The following is a 22,680-nucleotide window of genomic DNA, read 5'->3' on the forward strand; positions in this document are numbered from 1 at the left end:
GAAAGTGAATTCAATTATGCTTGAATTGCATCTTTTTATTTTAGTCATTATTTTCTATTTCTACATTCCTTAATAAATTTAGACTCAAAATCCTCACTTTCTTCTGCTATTTCAATAACAATATTATAAGTAAAATTGTTGTTGTAAATAAGTATTCTTTTTCTCGGTTCCATCTTTTTCTTGTATTGACATAACTTATCGAAATATTTTCATTTTAATCATTTTAATTTTCACTTTTAGGTACCTAAATCTCTTCTTGAGTTTTATAATTAGTTATGTTATGGGTTTCTTCAAGAACCCCCGCCGCCACTATATGACTATCTTGAATGTTTCCTCCTTTCCTTTTACGAGAATTTTTATCTTTAGAATCGACTGGTTTTCTACACTACAACGTGGATTATTTTCTTTTGTACTAATAGTTTGCCTTATTAGGATATCAATTCGTATTGCAGCATTTTCAGCTTGTATGTGAGATTTAATGAATCTGGTAGTTGATTTGTAAAATGAATTATCTATTGAACTTCTGGTTCACATTGCTTTGTATGAGGATCTTAGACATTGATAATTCATTTCAAGTACTTTATTAATTTAGCTTTTTATTCTCTCCCCCTAATGTTGGGAAAATTGACAACTCATGTCATAACTAAATTTTGAATTAATAGCTAAAAAATATTTAATAATATAAGGAGACTCATATCAATATACATTTCCAACCTCTTATGATGACCGATCTTTGTGTGTTGTGGTGGAGCAATTGGAACATATATTGCACATTTAAGAATTATAAGATGGGAAATATCTGGCTCTTAACCAAAAATTAATTGTAATGGGGAGTATTTATAATTTATTGGTTTGATGCGTACAACATTTAAATCAATACAATCTTATGTTGAAATAAGAAGCTTTGTTATCATAAGTAATGATTTAACTATTAGTTGGAAGCAGTTGATAAACGATTTAGCTAAATTGTTTTATGTGTGAACATGAGCTACAGGATATTCAACTTTTATCCCAATTGACATACAATAATTATTAAAAGCTTGGGACATAAACTCGCCAACATTAGTAAGGTGAATTGTTTTAATTGGATAATCTGAAATTAATCATTTAAATAAGCAATCTCGCAAATGACAAGTTGCAAGTTGATAATACATATGTGATTATTTTGTAGATGTATCTACCAAAATCATATAATATCAAAAACCATCCACATGGTGGATGAATGGGCCCATATTCGTTTTAGAAATGCAAGACACTAAATATCAACTTTAGCTAGTGAGTTTGTAATAATCAATTATCATTAAGAACAAGCAACATATGAGAATTATTTAAATTAGAGAAACTTTTGGTTCTTTAATGAATATCCATTTGAATTCTCAATTAATTCCTGCATCATATATGATCTAGGATGGTCTAAGTAGTCACGCCAAGTAGTAAATATATTTGTATTAGTAAATTTTTGGTTTACTTAAACATGTTTTTCAATTGTACTTGTTGTAGGCCAATTTTGGGCCCTTTTACAAAATACCCACAGCCCAATTTTATCCACACTTAAACCTCAACCCATTTCATAAACCTAATACCCATCTAAATTAACCCAAATAAAACCCAAGTACAACCCAATTACCCAAACCCCCTAAAACCCAAATACAACCCAATACCAACCTAACCACTACCCATACCCAAATTAGCCGAATAACAAATAGCCCAATTCTAACCCTAGCCTAGAAAAAAAAAACCAAAACTTTCAGCCAAGGGAAACCCTAGGCCGTCGCATGCTAGGCATGCCTCTGCCTGAGACCTGGCACCAGCCACTACCACCACCACGCCACTGCTGCCCACCATGCTTCTCTGACAACGGCCATACCCTGCAAAAGGAGACAAACACCAAGACAGAGGCAGACAATACAGGAGCAGTAGCAAGAGGTTTAAAATATTGTTTTAAAATGGCTATAAGAGCCAGATCCAATTGTAAACAGGAATATTTTTTTACAAATATTGAAAAGAAAAAAATACAAAAATCCCTCCGAATTTTGAACACAAAAGAAACATCAACAAAAAAGGTTGCATTTTTTTCCTCTTCTTTCAAATCTTTTTTCTTTGTTTTTTTGTTTTTTCTTTCTTTATATATATACATATACATATATATATATATATTACTAAAATATAAAAGAAAAAAAGGAAAATTTTTACCTTTTTCGGCCACCGCGCTGCGACGGACGGCGACCGACGATCGGCCGGTGATCGGCCCCCCTGGCCGGATTTCCTTCCCCCCTCCCTTCTCTCTTCTTTCTCCCTTCTTTTTTCTTTCTCTCCTCAAAATGATTTCTTTTGTCAAAAATTGGCCTTATATAGCCCTCCAAAACGACGTCGTTTTGGGGGCTACCCTTTAACCCCAAAACGACGTCATTTTGGCCTAACCCGATCCGACCCGACCCGTCTTACCCTAGGATCCGCGTGTTTTTTGTTTGATGGTCTAATTGCGCGATTGGCCCTTCCGCCTTTTCATGTTTTCGCAATTGAGTTTTTAATATTTCCTAATTAGGCCCCGAAATTTGTCGCGCTTTGTGATCTAGTCCTCTGCCATGCGCTGCGTTTTAGGAGGAGGGAATATTGCGCTTTTGGTCCCCCAGAGTTGCCCGCGTGTTCATTTTGGTCCTTTGCCCTTTATTTCTTTTTAAATTTGCCCCAAAATTCTGTTCTTAGTTCGATCTAGTCCTTTTCGTTTATTTTCATTTTTTTACATATAATTAATATTATTACTATTATTTTATTTCTATTATTATCTTTATTATTACTGTTAGTATTATTTCCATTACTATTATTTTTATTAACATATTAATTATTTTCTAACGTATTATTATTACTAATTATTATTATTTCTAGTTTTATTATTATTATTAATATTAGTGTATGCATATTATATATGTATGTATATATATTTATATATAGTACTATTTTAATTACTTTATTTTAATATCACTATTATATTATATTTGTTTTTTATATACTTCATTATTATTTCTAATATTGTTATTATTATTAGTCGTTATTTATTTCTAATATGTATTTATTATGTAAATGTTTAAATATTATATTATATATATTCTTCATGTATGTTATGTATATATGTTTTCAATATTATATTTTTATATGTTATTATATATATTTTAATATTATTAGTTACATATTTTTATACTATTATATGTATATTTCTAATACTATTATTTATATATATATATATATATATATATATATGTGTGTGTGTGTGTGTGTATATATTTGTGTAGTGTACAAAGTAGTTTATTATTATTATTATCATTTCTAAAGTATGTATATATTGTATATGTTTTATGTATGTTATGTATATATTTTAATATTACTAATTATATATATTTCTTATACATTTCCATGTACATATTTTTATACCATCTTATGTATATATTTTAAATACTATATTGTATATATATATATATATTCTTAATACCATATTATGTATATATAATTATTACATTTATTTTACTCCTACTATGTTTGTTATTAATATCAAGACATATATTTTATTATACTTGTATGCATATTTTATATATAGTATTATTTTCAGTATAGCATTATAATTATTATACCCATTAGTTTCACTATCATCACTCATTATTTTATATTACTATATATATATTTTTCATATCGTCATGTGCACACATTTTTCATATATATACATGTATATATTATGTATATATTTTAACATTATTAGTTATATTCTCACTATCAAACATTATATATAGTTTACATACATACTCTTAATATCATGTATCTATATTCATTATTTCCATTTCATATTTAATTCTAGTATCATATATATCTTTATTGTTTATAATATTATTGTCACTTTTATATTCGCTTCAATGTACCTCTAGATTTGTCTTTTATTTTTTTTATTTATTAATTTGCTTTGCATTACTTCGAAAACCATATTCTTGTTTTCTAATTAATTTCAATAATCAAGGCAACGTACCGATTTAACGTTAAGCCATCGATTTCATCGCTATTGTAGCACCCCAAACCCGGCCCAGACGTTATGGCCGGATCCGACATGCCACATCGAAGCGTTCAAACATTTTATATTGTTGATCCAGAAAAACCTACTTAGTGTTTTAAAAGATAATTTCATTATAGGTTAAAGTGAATGGTTATAGGTTAAAGTGAATGGAAGCTGTGCACCAGGTAGGAAATCGCGCGTACTGCAGTTTATTACTTATCTTAGTAATACATATTAAAACCATCAAAAATAATTAAGCGGCCTTATTACATTTAAAAACTCAAAACTTCAAACGTAAATAAAAGGATGTCCAGTTCACCAGAAGAAAATCAAACTTTCAGAACGGGTGGTCACTCCGAATTCCCTCACAGCTCCAAGCCCACTATGGTTGGGGATTACCTACGTGGATGAAAATAAAAAGGGTGAGTTTGGGGAAACTCAGCGTGTAAGGAAAACCCATTCAAAGCCCAAGTCAGCTCAAGCCTATTGGGCCTAAGCCCATTCAGGTAACAGTGGTACTGGACCAGAGCCCTTTTCAGATTACAATAAATTGGGCCTTAGCCCCTTATTCAGATAACAGTATGGCCCATAGGCCCATTTCAAAATACATGCAACATCAATAACATATGCAAGCCCATTTGGGGAGACTACTCAACCCACTAACCACTACACTCCACCCGTACCAGCCCTACACTCCATGTGGGGAATAACTCAACCCACCCAGCCTAACACTTCACAGTTGCAGCCTTGCTGCTCAGTTAACAGTAAATTGAGGCAAAGCCTCCAGTACGTGGACAAGCCACTTTCAGTACTTCCTCCGTCAATATCCCAATCCCAAGCATCAGATAATAACAACATGGCATGCAGTAAATAACAATAGTCAAACATGCATTTAGGTCAATTTAACCCTAGGGTATTTGGTAATTTATCTACTAGGGTAAAGCGTAAATTTTCCACTTTTAAAGGTATTTCAGTAATTTATCTATTTTAGGATTTTTCATGCATATTCCTACTTTTCACGTACTAACAGAATCACGTCTTGAGGGTTCTTACGAATTGGGCCGTTGGCCCATCATTCCAATTTTGGCCCATTAAGCCCAAAAATATCGAGGGCACGTAAATCATGCACTTTGCGGTCCAAATTTTGCAGCTTACAAAAACATTAATCGATTTACCTCACGAGCATTCGCACACTTGCAAATCTACAAAATCTGGTTTTCGGCATTTGACTTTTCGACTTTTGCCGATCCGGACTAAGAAAGAGGGTGTTAGTTACACACATTTTGCGACGATATCTTGACGAGATCCACACACAAACGCCTACAATTTGATTACTAACACGTTAATCTAACTATTCAAATACGAACTACGATTAACCCCTTACAATATTCGGCCAACCACACCTACAGATCATAGTAAGCTTATAAGAAAACAATAAGCAACTCATTAACAAATTTTTGTCAATGTTTACCACATAATCATAATTTCACTGCAAGCTGTCTTCCTGAGCAACAGTCACTAAATTATTTATAACTGGAGCTACGAAACTCCAAATCAAGTTCCGTTAATTTTACCTGAAAATAGACTCATATATATTCTATCCATAAAATTTTTATAATTTTTGGTATTGCCAATCAATACCAGATTTTTCTTAAAGTTTCCCATGTTTCACTGTTTGACTAATCTGACCACTCTTCATTACAAATCAAATTTCTCATTGTACAGAATTCAAAATATGTTCTCGTTTATTCTATTTGAAACTAGACTCATGAAGCTTTAATTAAATAATTTATGCAGCTTCTAACTCATCTCCCACAATTTATGGTGATTTTCCAAAGTCACGTTACTGCTGCTGTCCCAAGCAGATTTATTACCAAATCACTCTTTCACACACCTAACTTGTATGCATGTTATTTAAACATGTATATCACCAATCAATCATCACGTATCTATGATTTTACTTAAGTATAATCTCCATTTCATCATTTTAAAGCACAACATGTTAGCCAATTTTTCCCTTAGCATCTAAGGCACATGCATGCTCATTTGCTTGGCTCAACTTCACCTATCTTCCATTTTTCATCAAAAGAACATGAAACAACAACCATTTCCTTCATTTTAGTTCATGACTAAATGCTCACAACACAACTAAAAACCAAAATATGCTTCAAGAGTTAAGGTAGAATCAAGAAGAACTCATGAACATCAAGATAGAAGCAAACTACCATGAACTTACCTTCAATTTTCTTCCCCAAGTGACCGAACATTCAAGAGCTTTCTCCTCTCCTTTCTCTTCTCTAACTTTCGACTATGATGAACAAAGATGGACAAAACTTTGTTCTTTTCACCCCTTTTTCTTTTAATAAAATTTCATATTTCATCCATGTAATTTTTTAATACAAAAGACATGAAATGCCCATCATGGAACATTTACCTAAACCATTATCACGGAATATTTACCTAACCCATTATCATGGAATATTTACCTAATTCATTATCATGGAACATTTACCTAACCCATTATCAATTTGTACCATGAATTATGGATATCAAGTGCTCATATTGTCTATAACAACATGATGGCTGGCCACTTCATGTAAAATGGGAGGTTTGTCATGCAAATCCTCCTATTTTGCACTCCTATTTATTTGGCCACTTCAATTTAGCCTATAGCATTTTCAAACATTTTCACATAGGTTTTATTTCATAATTTCACCCCATTTTTCTTATGGAACAAAATTAACTAAAATTGCCGGGTTCTATCTTAAGCTTGGGCCTTCTAGAGGCCCACTAACATAATTAAACCTATGCCAACATTCACAAAATTCCCGAAAATTGGGGCGTTACAGCTATGTTGGGTGAATATCAATCGACTCGTGTTAAAACAGTATATCCTTCTCAAAAGAAAACGAAACTTGAAATTTCTCGTGTTTTACTCGGTCACGATTCAATGTTACTTTGAACTTGCAATTTTGAAAATTAAGACAACACTTGTTTATAAGATACCAATTTTGGGCGTCGCGAGGGTGCTAATACCTTCCTCGCATGCAGAATCACTCTGAACCCTAAATTTTCTCTAGATTTTAACGTAGACCTAAACTCAGCCTTTTATTTGTTTTAATAAGAGATCTAATAGGTGTCCGATCACACCTAGGGAAAAGGATCGGTGGCGACTCCCTGTTTATTTCAAAAATCAAACGTCAAATTTCAAACTTTTTTTCAATAAATCGCCACAATTAGCGACCAAGCTAAGCTAAAATTTTTACGTCGCTACAGTACTAATAATGTCAATATAAATTTTGACAATTGATAATTTTACTGTCATTCCTTTTACTTTGTATCTACATATAAGCAATATTGTGACATTTACTTCCGAAAATGTCTACATCAATGTGAAATCCACAATGACATTAACTCCATGAAATATATATATATATATATATATATATATATATATATTTTCTTCATTCAAACTGGACTGTTGTCAAAGACAAACAGAGCAGCAACAACAGTTTTAAAATTATAGTAAACAAAATTAAAACACGTTCCATCTCTAATAAACTTGCTAATACAACAAACAAAAACTCACCACCAACCTTTAAACATTTTCACCCGATTACAACCTGCAATCGCCGAAGAAGATGTCATTTTGTCACCTTTCTTTTCCACCAATTAGAATACAACAGTTTCAGCCTTTGACATATCGTTTTCAATACCTGCAAAAATTGCTTGAAGAGACCATGGTCTCATTACCTTGTTAGCACACCAAGAAAATACCACCAATGAACCAAGTTCAATAAATAAAGAATTATTAATCTTCCATTTCATAGCTAAAAATACTTCCAAAGCAACTTTCACCGCACCAATCTTAGCCACCTCGCATCATATGCAGCTACTGAACCAAAAAATAATGCTCTTGCTACACCCTCCTTATCTCTCAAAACACCTCCACATCTTGTTCTATCTTCTTTTGCAATTCCACACACATTAAACTTTAACCAACCATGTGGAGGGGGCTGCCAAAATGAAACAGTAGGGTTGGATTTGCAATATTTACTTCAAGGAATATGCCAAAAATTTTAAATTCCTAAATTGACTTTAATTATTAAAAGTGATTATAAATTTTGTTATATTTATTGCAGACATCCACTGCATGGAATGTGCAAAAATAATTCAAACAATAATACAAATGTATATCATATTCTTTACCAATAAGATTATATAGATATCATCGGTTCAATGAATGATTAATTAGTATCAATCATTGATCATTATGTTCTAAGAATGAATATGTAGCAACATTTCAAATCATCCATCTTCTTTTTATCTACTTGTCAATAATGATGATAAGTTTCATTTTTATAATTGTTAGTATTGCTTACATTTACTTGGGAATAAAGCAAAACCAATAAAAATGAATATTTTCATTATTTTGTTTAGCTATAAGAAGACATTTACAAAATCAAACCACACAATAGATGAAGTTAGGAAAGAATGAAACTTGAGTCCAACATAATATGTAAAATTTTATCAACACTAACATTAATTAAAATCTGCTTGAAATAGAGTAATCATGAGATACTGGTTAGTGCAAGATAACTTTGAATGGTAGAAAAATTATATGGTTAGTGGATAAATTATTCAGATAATATATATATATATATATATATATGATCATGTATATAACAACTAAATTAAATGGTGATTACTTTACTGGTCTAATAATCCGAAATTTTTAAAATTATACCATCCTTAGGAAGATATATCTCTTCTCACAGTTGATACCACTTTCATCAAATCTTCAACAACTAGTAAATGAACTACAACCTTAAACACAATGAATAACAAAGTGCCATGCAAGAGCCAGAACTACAGATCAATACAGGGTATGTATATGTACTAAAAAAATATTACATAGATATTCTCAAAGTAGGCAGTTCGGAGGAAAACATATATGATAATATATTTGGAGGAAAATAATCATGATAAAATGAAAAATTAGCATAGGCAATCAAACGAAACCAGTATTGATGCTCGTAAATTGATCCTTATTGTGTCCATTTAAATGAAATCCAGTATTAGTCAGCACTTTGTCGAGGGAATTGGTAAAATTTTTGGTTGATTCAAATGGACATGCCATTGAATACATTTAAAAACAGTTATTGCTTAATTGCTGTATATAAGCCATGGAATATTTAAGTTGAGATATGTGAAGGTAAAAAAAAATGAGGACCAAATTTATTTTTAAAACAAAATCTAACCAACATATCACCACTTAAAAATACTGTAAACAATACAATAAATTTATGTAAATTAAGACCTCTTGTTCTTATTAGATCATCAAACTATTTAAATAAACATATCAAAATTAAATATTAAATATTAATTAGCTTTTGAAAATAATGTTCACCAACAAAAAAATTCATTAAAAACAATTCAAAATTTAACACCATGAAAAGTTTTATAATTGAATAGCATATTTTAACAATTTAAAAATAAAAAAAAAACTTTTGGTAATATAATTAAACTTCTAAAAGTATACACGGTCTTATATATCTATTAGGAAAATTCAAAATAACTTGAAACTTGTATCAAAATGTTATTTTAAAATAAACCCCTTTTTAAAATAAAAACAAGTATAAAAATCTAGATTTAATAAAGACGCTTTTAGAAATGTGACACCAAGTTCATGATTATAAATTATAACTATGTTTAAGATATATATGATTTTCATTCTTATCCGGATAACTCTAGGATAGTTAGGTGCATATTTGTCGAAGTTAATGGCAAATTGACTAGCATAATAACTAGCAAATGTTTATATATATATATTTAAACTAAACTTTGGTTTGGAATACGTAAAACATACTTTGGGTTTGAGGTTTGCTAGTGGTTGAAGATCAATTGCTTCGACAACTTATTTTGAATTGGTGATGATGATGTGGGATCATGCATTCATCTCGTATGATGTAAAATAAATTTCATCATTGATAAAAGGAACTATCACTTTGAGCAAGATTATGCTGATAACGTATTATAAAACTAAAAGTATACAAATATTAAGAAAGAAAGAAATACAAATGAATAAAAGATGATTAAACTTTCAATTAGGATATATATAAGCTTGTATGTGCCCTCTATTTATAGGGCTTTAAGAACCATAAGTTACATGGCATTAAGGACAATTATTTAAGGTACCCTATAAATGATTTAGGGGTTACAACAAATCTATTTTTGGGGTTATAGAAATTCATTCTTTAAGGGGTTACAATAGGATGGAATTGGGGGTTATGGACATCCATTTTATCAAATGATTTACAACAGTGTTTTATTCGTCACTATTGTTACTGTCAATTTTTTTAAGGACTAAAAATAGTATTAAACTCACCTTAAATAATCAACATTTTTCATATTATTATATGTTTAATTTACAGTAGACTACACCTACATCATTCAATTATTAGTAAATTCACACTTTGGTCATTCAATTTTCAAAAGTTATAAATTGATCACTAAATAATTCGAAAGTCACAAGTGTCAATGGCCCATTAATTTTGTAACGAACATCAAATGTAGGACGAGTAAATTTATAATTTGGTCACTCAACTATTACTAAGTCTACAATTTGGTTATTCAAATTAAAAAAGTTACAAGTTGGACATTGAACTATTAGTAAGTTTATAAGCTTACACTTTGGTCACTCAATCTTTGCACTTTTACTCATTGACATGATAATCTGAATAGTATAAATAACAACTCAAGGCTCAAAACCTCACAAATCCATTGTCAACCCCATGCATCACCTTTGATCCAACCAACTCAACAACCCTTCATTCTTTACTCACTCAATAAAAGCGAACAAAATTACAAATAATGTAACGACCCGAAAGTCAGTGATGTCCAAAAATAAAGTTTTGGAACCCCATTTTTGATGTTTGAGTCCATAAATATTATTATATAATATTTATGAGGTTAGTATATGTAACGCCCCAATTTTTGAGAATTCTGTGAATGTTGGCATAGGTTTAATTATGTTTGTGGGCCTCTAGAAGGCCCAAGCTTAAGATAGAACCCGGTAATTTTAGTTAATTTTTGTTCCAAAAGAAAAAGGGAGTGAAATTATGAAATAGGACTTATGTGAAAATGTTTGAAAATGCTATAGGCTAAATTGAAGTGGCCAAATAAATAGGAGTGCAAAATAGGAGGATTTGCATGACAAACCTCCCATTTTACATGAAGTGGCTAGCCATCATGTTGTTGTAGACAATATGAATACTTGATATCCATAATTTATGGTACAAATTGATGCAAATTGATAATGGGTTAGGTAAATGTTCCATGATAATGGATTAGGTAAATATTCCATGATAATGGGTTAGGTAAATGTTCCATGATAATGGTTTAGGTAAATGTTCCATGATGGGCATTTCATGTCTTTTATATTAAAGAATTAAATGGATGAAATATGAAATTTTATTAAAAGAAAAAGGGGTGAAAAGAACAAAGTTTTGTCCATCTTTGTTCATCATAGCCTAAAGTTAGAGAAGAGAAAGGAGAGGAGAAAGCTCTTGAATGTTCGGTCACTTGGGGAAGAAAATTGAAGGTAAGTTCATGGTAGTTTGCTTTTATTTTGAGGTTCATGAGTTCTTCTTGATTCTACCTTAACTCTTGAAGCATATTTTGGTTTTTAGTTGTGTTGTGAGCTTTTAGTCATGAATTAAAATGAAGGAAATGGTTGTTGTTTCATGTTCTTTTGATGAAAAATGGAAGATAGGTGAAGTTGAGCCAAACAAATGAGCATGCATATGCCTTAGATGCTAAGGGGAAAAATCGGCAAACATGTTGTGCTTTAAAATGATGAAATGGAGATTATAATTAAGTAAAATCATAGATATGTGATGATTGATTGGTGATATACATGTTTAAATAACAAGCATGCAAGTTATGTGTGAAAGAGTGATTTGGTAATAAATCTGCTTGGGACAGCAGCAGTAACGTGACTTTGGAAAATCACCATAAATTGTGGGAGATGAATTAGAAGCTGAATAAATTATGTAATTAAATATTATTGAGTCTAGTTTCTAATGAAATAAACAAGAACATATTTTGAATTCTGTACAATGAGAAATTTGATTCGTAATGAAGGGTGGTCAGATTAGTCAAACAGTGAAACATGGGAAACTTTGAGAAAATTCTGGTATTGATTGGCTAAACCAAAAATTCTGAAAATTTTATGGATAGAAGATATATGAGTCTATTTTCAGGGAAAATTAACGAAACTTGATTTGGAGTTTCGTAGCTCCAGTTATAAATGATTTAGTGACTGTTGCTCAGGAAGACAGCTTGCAGTGAAATTATGATTATGTGGTAAACATTGACAAAAATTTGTTAATGAGTTGCTTATTGATTTCTTATAAGCTTACTATGATCTGTAGGTGTGGTTGGCCGAATATTGTAAGGGGTTAATACGTAGTTTGTATTTGAATAGTTAGATTAACGTGTTAGTAATCCAATTGTAGGCGGTTCGTGTGTGGATCTCGTCAGCGTATCGTTGCAAACAGGTGTGTAACTGACACCCTCTCATAGACTAGATTGGCAAAAGCTTGGGAATTTGCGAGTGTGCGAATGCTCGTAAAATAGTTGGGTTTGTATATTTGGTAATCTAAAGTAATAAACTGCAGTACGCGCGATTTCGTACATTTTGATAATTTGGGCTTAATGGGCCAAAGATCGGGTTCATGGGCCAACGGGCCCAATTCGGTAAGTATGCGCGGTAAGTGTTCTGATAGTACGTAAATAGTTAGGATATGCATGAAAACGCTAAAAGTAGCTAAATTACTATAATACCCGTATGAATGGAAAATTACTGTTATACCCCTAGGTGCAAAATTACCGTTATACCCCTAGGGTTAATTTTGACTGAAAAGCATGACGATCTGATTCTGTATGATGTATGCCATGATTATATATCTGTTGCATGGGGACATGGGTTATATTATGGAGGAAGCGTTCTGGTGGCTATGCCACAAATATCTGATCTGGTGGCTCTGCCACAAATATCTGATCTGGTGGCTCTGCCACATATATCTGTTCTAGTGGCCCTGCCACGATTATCTGTATCTAGTGACTCTGTCACATTATTCATTCGCAGCCATGCTGCAAATTACGTGGTGTGTAGCGGTTGGGTGGGTCGAGTTGTCTCCCCACGGTGTAAGGTTGGTACGGGTGTATACGGTTGGATATGGTTGGGTTTCGCATAAACATGTAATATTTATTACGTTACATTATGGGCCTATGGGCTTTATTTTGAATTACATTCGGGCTAACGCCAACTTATTCTATTTACGTGGTTTGAGTGATATAGGCTATGGTTGGGTTAATTTACACATGAGTTTCCCAAACTCACCCTTTTATTTTCATCCACGCAGAAATCCCCAACCATAGTGGGCTTGGAGTTGTGAGGGAATTGAATGGCCACCGTTCTGAAAGTTTGATTTTCTTCGGTGAATGGACATTCTTTTAATTACGTTTGAGGTTTTCGCTTTTAAATGTAATAAGGCCGCTTATTTATTTTTGATGGTTTTATATGTTTTATTAAGATAGGTAATATTTATATTTAACTGTTGAAATTGGATAGCTTTAGGCGCGTTTTCAAAAGCAAGAATGGATTTCAAAATAACACGAAAACAAGCAAAGCTTCCGTAATGAAGATATTTTCCAAAATTAATCACTTTTCCTAAAAGGACTTAATCAAATTGGTTTCTAGAAATATACATGACGTTAAGGTATGGCAATGGCGGTTTGCATGTCTAGGATTGGATTCAAGGAGTTTGGTACTTAGCGGTCCGATGGACTCACCTCCTCTTTTCGATTTCCTACCGGTGCATGACTTCCATTCACCTTAACCCTTAATGAATTAATCTTTTGAACATCAAGTACGATTTTTTGGACTTAGAATGGAAATTTTTTTTTCGTTTTTGATGTGGCATGCTAGATTCGGCCATAACTTCTGGGCCGGGTTTGGGGTGCTACAGTATAAAGTTTAATTAAGGTTTTCTCCATTAATTTTATTAATCGAATAGTTAACTAAGCTATAAGGACTAAATTGCAAAAGTGGTAAAAATTAATTTCTATGGATTTTTAATTAATTGGAGGAAAATTTAGGTAATTGGTCCATTTTAAATGGATATTTGGTAGTGGAAGCTTAATTTCATCCACTAAATAGGTTAATTATAATTAAGTTAAGTTAATTAAAGAATAATTTAAATAAGGTTAATTAATGTTAAACAAAATATAAAAGAAAAAAAAATAAAATATGACATATTTCATCATCTTTTTCATCTTTTTCTCCTCATAGCTGAACCTTGAAGAGAAAAATAAGGGTTTGGAGTTTCAAGCTTTAGTCCATCAATTGGTAAGTAATTTCAAGTTCGTTTATTGTAATTTTTATGTTTTAAGGTCTAGGGAGCTTGATTTAGCTAACTCGTGTACCAATTTGCAAAAATGTTAAAGTTTCTAAAAATTATCATTGATGATTCTTGATGAAATTGATGTTAAATGGTTAGATTTTAAGTTTAGATATAAAAAAGGACTAATTTGTAAAGTGAAAATTGTTAATTTTGAACATAGGGATTAAAATGTAAATAATTCAATATTAGTATAAAATTTATGTAATTATGGACAGTAAAAGGACTTATAAGGATGTAATTGAGATCAATTTTGAAATCGAAGCTTAAATTTGAAGGTTATGGCAATTTTGGTTTTAGAGACTAAATTTGTAACGCCCTGAAATTTATACATTTCTGATTTTGTAAATATTTGACATAAATTTGTATCTGCTTTAGTGGTTAAGTGTTTTAGGTGTGTGTGAGAGGTCCCAAGTTCAAGCCTTATCTTTAGCAATTTTGGTTATTTTTGGAATTAAGCCTTATTCTTGTTTAGTGGGCTTATATTTAATTGCCTGCAATTTTATATCAGAATGAGTCTGCTGGTTCAAGTGGTAAGGGAGTTAGAGTGTTGGGGCCCCGTGTTTGAATCCTTACATTAGCTAAGGTGTTATATTTTTGTTCAATTATCTGATAGAGTTCCGGTTAGGTTAAAATTCTGAGGAAGTTATCAGTAGTGGGGTAGTGAAGTGAATTAGGGGATTTTGGGAATATCAAATTAGCTTCGTTTTTCTCTCCCTTCTAGAAAAAGAAATAAAAAATAACGTCGTTTTCTCTATGCTGCTTTTCTTTCCTTTTCCTTCTTCCTTTCTAACGTTCAATTCATTCTTTTTTTCGTGATAATCTTGTGGTACGTTGGTTCGTGGTCATCACGCGTTTGGTAAGTGGATTTTCAGTTTGGGTAAAGTTTGTTCGAATGGTGGAGCTTCTTTTTAGTAGGGTTTTCTTTTTTGAGAGACTAGTAACTCTTTCAGAATGTTATGCACAGGAATTGACGGGGAACAGTACGTTAGGGCTCCAACGGTTTAGAACGTGTTAGCAGTGGTTTTGCATCTTTTCCTTATTATCGAGGTCATTAGTAAATCCTCTAAATTGGTATTGGGTATTCTGATTTTAGGTTTCAGAAGGCTTGGGATTACTTTAGCATCAAATCGATATCAGGCGTGTACCGAAAATGCAGAAAAATGAGATTCGATGAAAGCCAAAAAACCCTGCTGTTGACACCACACGGTCGTGTGGTAGGTCGTGTGCGACAACACAGCTGTGTGATTGACGAAGGCCAAGCCGTACACAAGACACGACCGTGTGATGGCCGAAGTGTGGCCGTGTGAACCACTGATAAGTCATAATATATACATATTTTTATCCCATACTTGGCATATTTTGGATAATTTAACATAAGATTTAGTGAATTTGATGCTCCTAATCCTTTAATTTCATTTTTATACTTAGGTGAGCATAGGAAGGTGAAAAGAGCAAAAAATGGGCCAAAAAGGGACAAAATAGGCTTATCTCAGTATTTTCCATAGCTTAGGTATTTTCACACGGGTAAACCACATTCCTGTGTGATATACACAGGCAGGCCACACGCCCATGTGTCATGGCGTGTCGACTAAAAACCAACTCAGAATTACACACGGCCTAAACACCATCACACGGGCGTGGCACACGGCCATGTCCCTGTCAAGCCAAAGTCTAATTCTATTCGGAAAAGGCTAATTTTGGGCTATTTTGGGCATTCCAAAGTCTATATAAGCACCCTAGAAGAGGTTCAAGGGGAGGACGGAGAGTAGAAATGAGAAAATACTCAAGGACAACCATCGGAATCAGCTCGGAAGCAGGATCTACTTTAAGACTGAAGATCTCTATTCAATTTCCTTAGAAGTTCTTTAGGTTTCTTTATGTTTTGTCGTTTTCCCAATTTTGAGATGTTTTCCATTATTATGAACTAAACTCCCTAAATACTTAAGGGAGATGAAACCTAAGACAGATCTTATTACTATTTGAATTATATGATAAATACTTGTTCTTATTCTTAATTGTGAGTTTTAATCTTTGTTTTAATATTTCAGGATATTAATTCATGTTTTGATGTGCTTATTCAGTGGAGCAAAAGTCCCTGTTTAAAAGTAGATCATTCATAATTAAGTAGAGTTGCATGCAATCCTAGAGATAGGACGACATAAATCTGCCGGATTAGAGTCAAATCTAATAAGGGAATCCATAGATCGAGTTAATGTGACAATAGGGGTTTTAATTAGAAAAAGATTTCAATTAATCAACCTAGAGTCAGTTGTTCTTAGTCTCGAGAGAGATATTAACATAAATCAGGGATTTCTACAGATTAAGTCAAGTGAATAAATTGTCTAATTCAGAAGTGATAAGTGAAGTCTAGGTGGATTTTTTCTAGGGTATTGTCTTCTCCATCGGTTTTCCAAAGAATATTTTCCAACTTGTATCTCTATCGCGTTCTTAGTTAATTAGATAAGTTTAGTTTAGAAAACATCCCTTCAATTCTTAGGCTAGATAATAAAAAGATTGTAATTACTAGCACTTTTAGTCCTCATGGATACAATATTTTCACTTTCACCTCAACTATACTACTGTTCGATAGGTGCGCTTGCCTTAGTCGAATTTTTTAGTTAGTTTAGCGACCATCAAGTTTTTGTCGCCATTACCGGGGACTAAGAAATTAGGAACGCTTGATTTTTATTACTTTAGCCATTTTTACTTTTATTGCAATTTAATTTTTGTTTTTAGTTTAATTTTTCTTTTCTAAATTTTTCTTTTTAATTGCTTTTGGCAGGTGTCTCTAGTTTATAACTAGGAGGAACCCGTCAGGACCTTTGCTTTTTGACAGTGAGATAGAGAGCATAGCTCGTAGAAACCGAAGAGAAATAAAGCAAAGTCTACAATATATAGAGGAAGAGCGCGAGGACGATATCTATACTACAACCGAAGAGATGGCTGAAAATCAAAATAATCTGCTGCCTCCTGTGGTCGCCGCAAATCCAGTGAATCAGAATCCTGCTCCTTGTACTATGTACGACTATGCTAAGCCTAATTTGACGGGGGCTGAATCGAGTATTGTTAGACCTACAATTGCTGCAAATAATTTTGAACTGAAACCTAACACTATACAAATGATTCAACAGTTTGTTCAGTTTGATGGTTTGTAGGATGAAGACCCAAATACTTATTTGGCCAATTTCTTAGAGTTCTACGATACTTTCAAAATAAATGGCGTTTTTGATGATGTCATTCACCTTCGATTGTTTCCCTTTTCATTAAGGAATAAGGCTAAACAGTGTTTGAACTTGTTACCATGAGGGTTAATCACTACTTGGGAACAAATGATCGAAAGTTTTTTACTTAAATACTTTCCACCAGCCAAAAAGACAAAATTGAGGAATGATATCTCTTCTTTTGTGCAGATGGATTTAGAAACACTTTATAATACATGGGAGAGATCCAAGGATCTATTGAGAAGGTGCCATCATCATGGGTTACCTCTTTGGCTACAAGTTCAAACTTTCCATAACGGTTTGAATCCCTCGACGAGACAAATGATTGACGCAGTTGCTAGTGGAATTATCAATAATAAGACACTTAAAGAGGCTTATGAATGCATAGAAGAATGTCACTGAATAATTATCTGTGGCAAGTCATGAGGACAAAGCCGAAAAAAGTGACCGACATTTTTAATGTCGATTCGGTTGCTATGCTTTCAAATCAGCTAGAACTTTTGAATAGAAAAATTGATGGTTTACTTGGTACTACGCAGGTTTATCCAGTAATGCAGTGCGATGCAAGTGGGGGTGGAACGAACAATTCAGAATATCCACCCTACGGCCCTAACATGGAGAACGAGCAAATGAATTATATGGGTAATAATCCTCGACCTCAAAATAATCTTTACAGTAACACTTACAATGCAGGTTGGAGGAACCACCCAAATTTCTCATAGGGAGGCCAAGGGAATCAAAGACCACCACCCCCTCCAGGCTTCCAACAACAACCTTACAACAACAGAAAAAACTGAACCTTGAGGAGATGAGGAAACTTGTTTTCAGAATACTAAAACTGCACTTAAAAATTAGCAAATATCAATTCAAGGGCTTGAGAATCAAATAGGACAGCTGGCTAAGATGATTTCAAAGAGACTACAAGGAAATCTATCTAGTAACACCGAACCCAACCCAAAAGAACATGTGAAAGCGATTACACTAAGGAGTGGGAAAGTGTTAGCTGAATCCGAAAAGAAGCTGCCAGGAAGTGGATTGAAAAAATGATGAGGGAGTAAAATCCAAAAACAATGAAAAACCAGAGTTGAGGGAATATAAACCACCAATCCCGTATCCAGCAAAGTTGAAAAAAGACCGCATGGATGCACAAATCGGTAAATTTCTTGAACTGTTTAAACAATTACATATTAATTTACCTTTTGTTGAAGCTATCTCGCAGATGTCTGCGTACACAAAATTTTTATAGGAGCTTCTAACAAATAAAAGGAAGTTTGAAGAATTATCTACAGTGGAACTCAACGAGGAGTACTCAGCCATACTCCAAAATAAATATCCAACCAAACTGAAAGATCCAGGAAGTTTTACTATTCCCTGCTTAATTGGTAGTTTAAATATTGAGAAGACACTAGCTTATTTAGGCGCAATCATTAATTTGATGCCCTACAAAATGTTCAAGCAACTTGGCCTTGGGGAACCAAAACCTACTAGGATGAGTATTCAACTAGATGACAGATCTGTTAAATATTCTAGGGGTATTATTGAGGATGTACTTGTAAAAGTAGATAAGTTCATATTCCCTGTTGATTTTTTTTTGTGCTTGACATGGATGAGAATGTTGAGGTACCTTTAATTTTAGGTTGCCCATTTTTAGCCACTGCTAGGACTGTTATTGATGTTGGTGACGGTAAACTTGTGCTTAGAGTAGGTAACGAAGAAATTATTTTTAAAATTTATGATGCCATGAGATTTTCTAGGGAATAAAATGACTCCTGTTATTTTATTGACTTTATTGATCATGCTACTCGAGATTCTTTACAAGAAATCGTAAAAAAGGACACGTTGGAACTGTGTCTTGCCCAAAGAGAGAAGGTATGTAACATCCCGAAATTGGGCCTAGTCGGAATAATAGTTTTGGGACCACAAATCTGACATTAAAATATTTATTTTATGATTATTATGAGGCCTAGAATATGAGTATATGCATGTGTTAAAGTTTCATGAAGAAATTTTAAATATAAGGTGTCCAATTGAAAATTAAGGACTAAATTGAATAAATTGCAAAACTTGGTTTCTAGAAGAAATTCATATGAAATTGCTATAGATTATGAATTAAAAGGTCTTGGAGAGCAATTTGCCCAAATTCTAAATTTTTGGACAAAAATGGGCTTGCATGGATGAAATTTTAAAGAAAGGGCATAAGGGCATTTTGGTTATTTGCCATTTTAAAGAATTAAAATGGGAAAAATCAAGCCAAATTCAGCCATTTTCTTCTCCATGGCTGCCGAAAATTGAAGCGACACCATAGTTAGGGTTTTCAACATTTTCAAGCTTAATAGTAAGTGCTCCCAAGCCCTATTTTTAACTTTTTTGTATTTTTAAAATCCCGGTAGCTTGATCTCTCCATTTCTACCCAAATTTCATGCTAGGGTTCATGTTTAAAAATTTACCCATGCATGAGTTACTTGTATTTTGATAGATTATGGAGGTATATGAAAGATTAATGTGTGTTAAACATCTTTTTCTAGTTGATTTTCATAAGAAACCCTTATAGAGACCATTTTGCAAAAGATGTAAATGTGTGGTAGAAATGAGAAATTAATGGATAATGTAGGCTACTATAAGAAGGAAAAGTTTTTGGCTAGGCTTGGGTAAGATAGAAAGTGTATGTGTTTCATTATCTGAGCCTAGGGACTAAATTGTAAAAATGTGATATGTTAGGGGAAAAATGGTCATTTGGATCGGGGGTAGATATTAAACTCAAAATGCATAATGTAGTGTATAATGAGTTAATTTTGCTGTTATAGACCCCGAGAAACAAATTTTGGAGGTCGATCGAGGTAAACGCAAGGTTTCGGAGTAACCGAAACAAAATCCCAAAAAGAATACCATGTAAGTTCGGGTAACTTAAAGTAAACCCCTAACATGTATAATTGTATGATTTATGAATGCATGATATCTGCATTTATTGATGGCATGAAAATGTATGAAATGCATCTTTGATAATAAATTGTTGATAATCGTCTCAGTTGAGGTTAAAAAGGGAATTCGATGGATAAACCATGTTTTACATGTGGAATGAGATCCTGCATGTGTTGCAGAACGATTTACCCCGGACGGGTAATCCGTGATCTTAAGTATGAAAAGGAATCTAGCCCGGACGGGTGTTCCTTGAATGATCAAGCCTTCTGAAGAATATATGTGCATTGAGGATTTAGCCCGGGCGGGTAATCCTATTAGGGTCTGAATTTAGCCTGGGCTGGTAATTCAGATCCGATCTCATTAAGGGTGTTTGTCTCTATAAGGGATTTAGCCTGGACTGGTAATCCCGATATCACCTTATGAGTTTATGATATGGGGGATTTAGCCTGGACTGGTAATCCTACCATGAGACGGAGGTTCAAGGGAGTGCATATATGGAATGATCATTCGTATGAATTGACGGATAATGGGTATTCCATCGAGATTTCCAAGAAACTCAACGAGATTAATATTGGATATATTTATATATATGTGAATGAAATATTAAATGATGAGCTCATCTAGTTAAATTACATGATATATAAAAATGTGACTAACTCAATGATTGAGTGCATGTGATAGGAAATCATTTCATAATGGATGATTTCATGAATTAAGCATAGATGTATGCTAATTACTCGGTAAGTTTACTTTCCGGTTATTCGAGCTTACTAAGCATGTAAATGCTTACCCCTCTCTTTTTCCCTATTTCTCAGAGCCCGAAGACTCGAAAGGATTGGAGGACAATTGGAGAGTCAACACACTATCAACTAAATAAGCTTTGGTATCGAGACTTTGTTCATTTTGTTCAATGGCATGTATAGTATTTTTGAGTATTTTGTTATATGTGTCATTTGATTTGCCAAATGAAGGCATGTAGAAATATATTTATCTCTTTGTATATAGCCATAAAAGTTGGCTTAATTCAAGTAGGCTATGACCTACGATTTTTATGCATGGTTTTATTTACAAACAATGGGTTGCTATCAATTGGCAATAAGTCTCTTTAACGAGCCAATTTCGGATGGATTAATGCAGCATGGGAACCCATAAACACTAAATGGTAAATAACCTATCATGAATGAAACCAATGATATGAGGTTTCTATACAATGAGTTTTATTAAGATTATTTATAAGTGTAAAATTGTGTTTTCTCTCAAACTTGGAAATTTCTAAGCATAATAGGTAGAAAGGGATGATTAAAGGCTTGGAAAATAGCCTATTAAGGTCCATATGGTTAGACACACGGGAATGTGTCTAGGCCGTGTGAGACACACGGTCCATCCCCATGGGCGTGTGGTATGACCATGTGTCCCCTGCACCTAAAACTTTAAACTAAATTAGCACACAAGTGGGACACACAGGCGTGTGTCTTGGCAGTGTTAATTTAACAGAATGCTCAAGTTTTGGACACGGGGTGAGCACACGAGCGTGTGAGTCCACACGGCATACCTACACGGACGTGTGTCCCTTTATGTTAAGGAAAATTTTCTGAGTAGTCCAAGGTAAATTGAACGTGCCCGTATTTTTCCCGTATTGTTCTCTGATATGTTATAGGTCTCGAAGACCTCTACAAGGGACGAGATGTTCATGATTGAAAGGTTCTAAATTCAAATGAAATTTTGTGATCCAAGTTAGTATACTGAAAGTGTAAAGTTTCGGTAATGCCTAGAGCGCTGTCCCGGTGTTAGATTCGGGCTAGGGGTGTTACAAGGTAAATGATGATGATTATGCGATATGTAAGATAAAAGCCGAACTAAAATCCAATGATCCTTCACTGAGACAGAAGAGCTACGAGGGTATTGAGGTAAACAATGAATTAAAATTAAAGCCCTCTGTTGAATAACCTCCTAAATTGGAATTAAAGCAATTGCCAGATCACTTAGAATATGCTTTCTTGGAAATAATTCCACATTACTAGTTATTATTGCTTCA

The 22,680-nt window shown here is 33.1% G+C and overlaps 1 long non-coding RNA gene and 1 other non-coding gene across 2 annotated transcripts; one reads left to right on the forward strand and one right to left on the reverse strand.

Annotated features, from left to right (window-relative positions):
• Window positions 1–11,509: 11,509 nt before the first annotated feature.
• Window positions 11,510–15,893, forward strand: LOC128285702 (uncharacterized). Its single transcript, XR_008276244.1, has 2 exons — window positions 11,510–11,639; window positions 12,556–15,893. It is a non-coding gene; the product is annotated as an uncharacterized LOC128285702 (long non-coding RNA).
• Window positions 15,894–17,882: 1,989 nt separating this feature from the next.
• On the reverse strand, window positions 17,883–17,989 carry LOC128286080 (small nucleolar RNA R71). The gene has a single exon (XR_008276625.1). It is a non-coding gene; the product is annotated as a small nucleolar RNA R71 (small nucleolar RNA).
• Between the last annotated feature and the right edge of the window lie 4,691 nt (window positions 17,990–22,680).

The sequence above is a fragment of the Gossypium arboreum genome, chromosome 12, assembly GCF_025698485.1.
Source record: "Gossypium arboreum isolate Shixiya-1 chromosome 12, ASM2569848v2, whole genome shotgun sequence".
NCBI lineage: Eukaryota > Viridiplantae > Streptophyta > Magnoliopsida > Malvales > Malvaceae > Gossypium > Gossypium arboreum.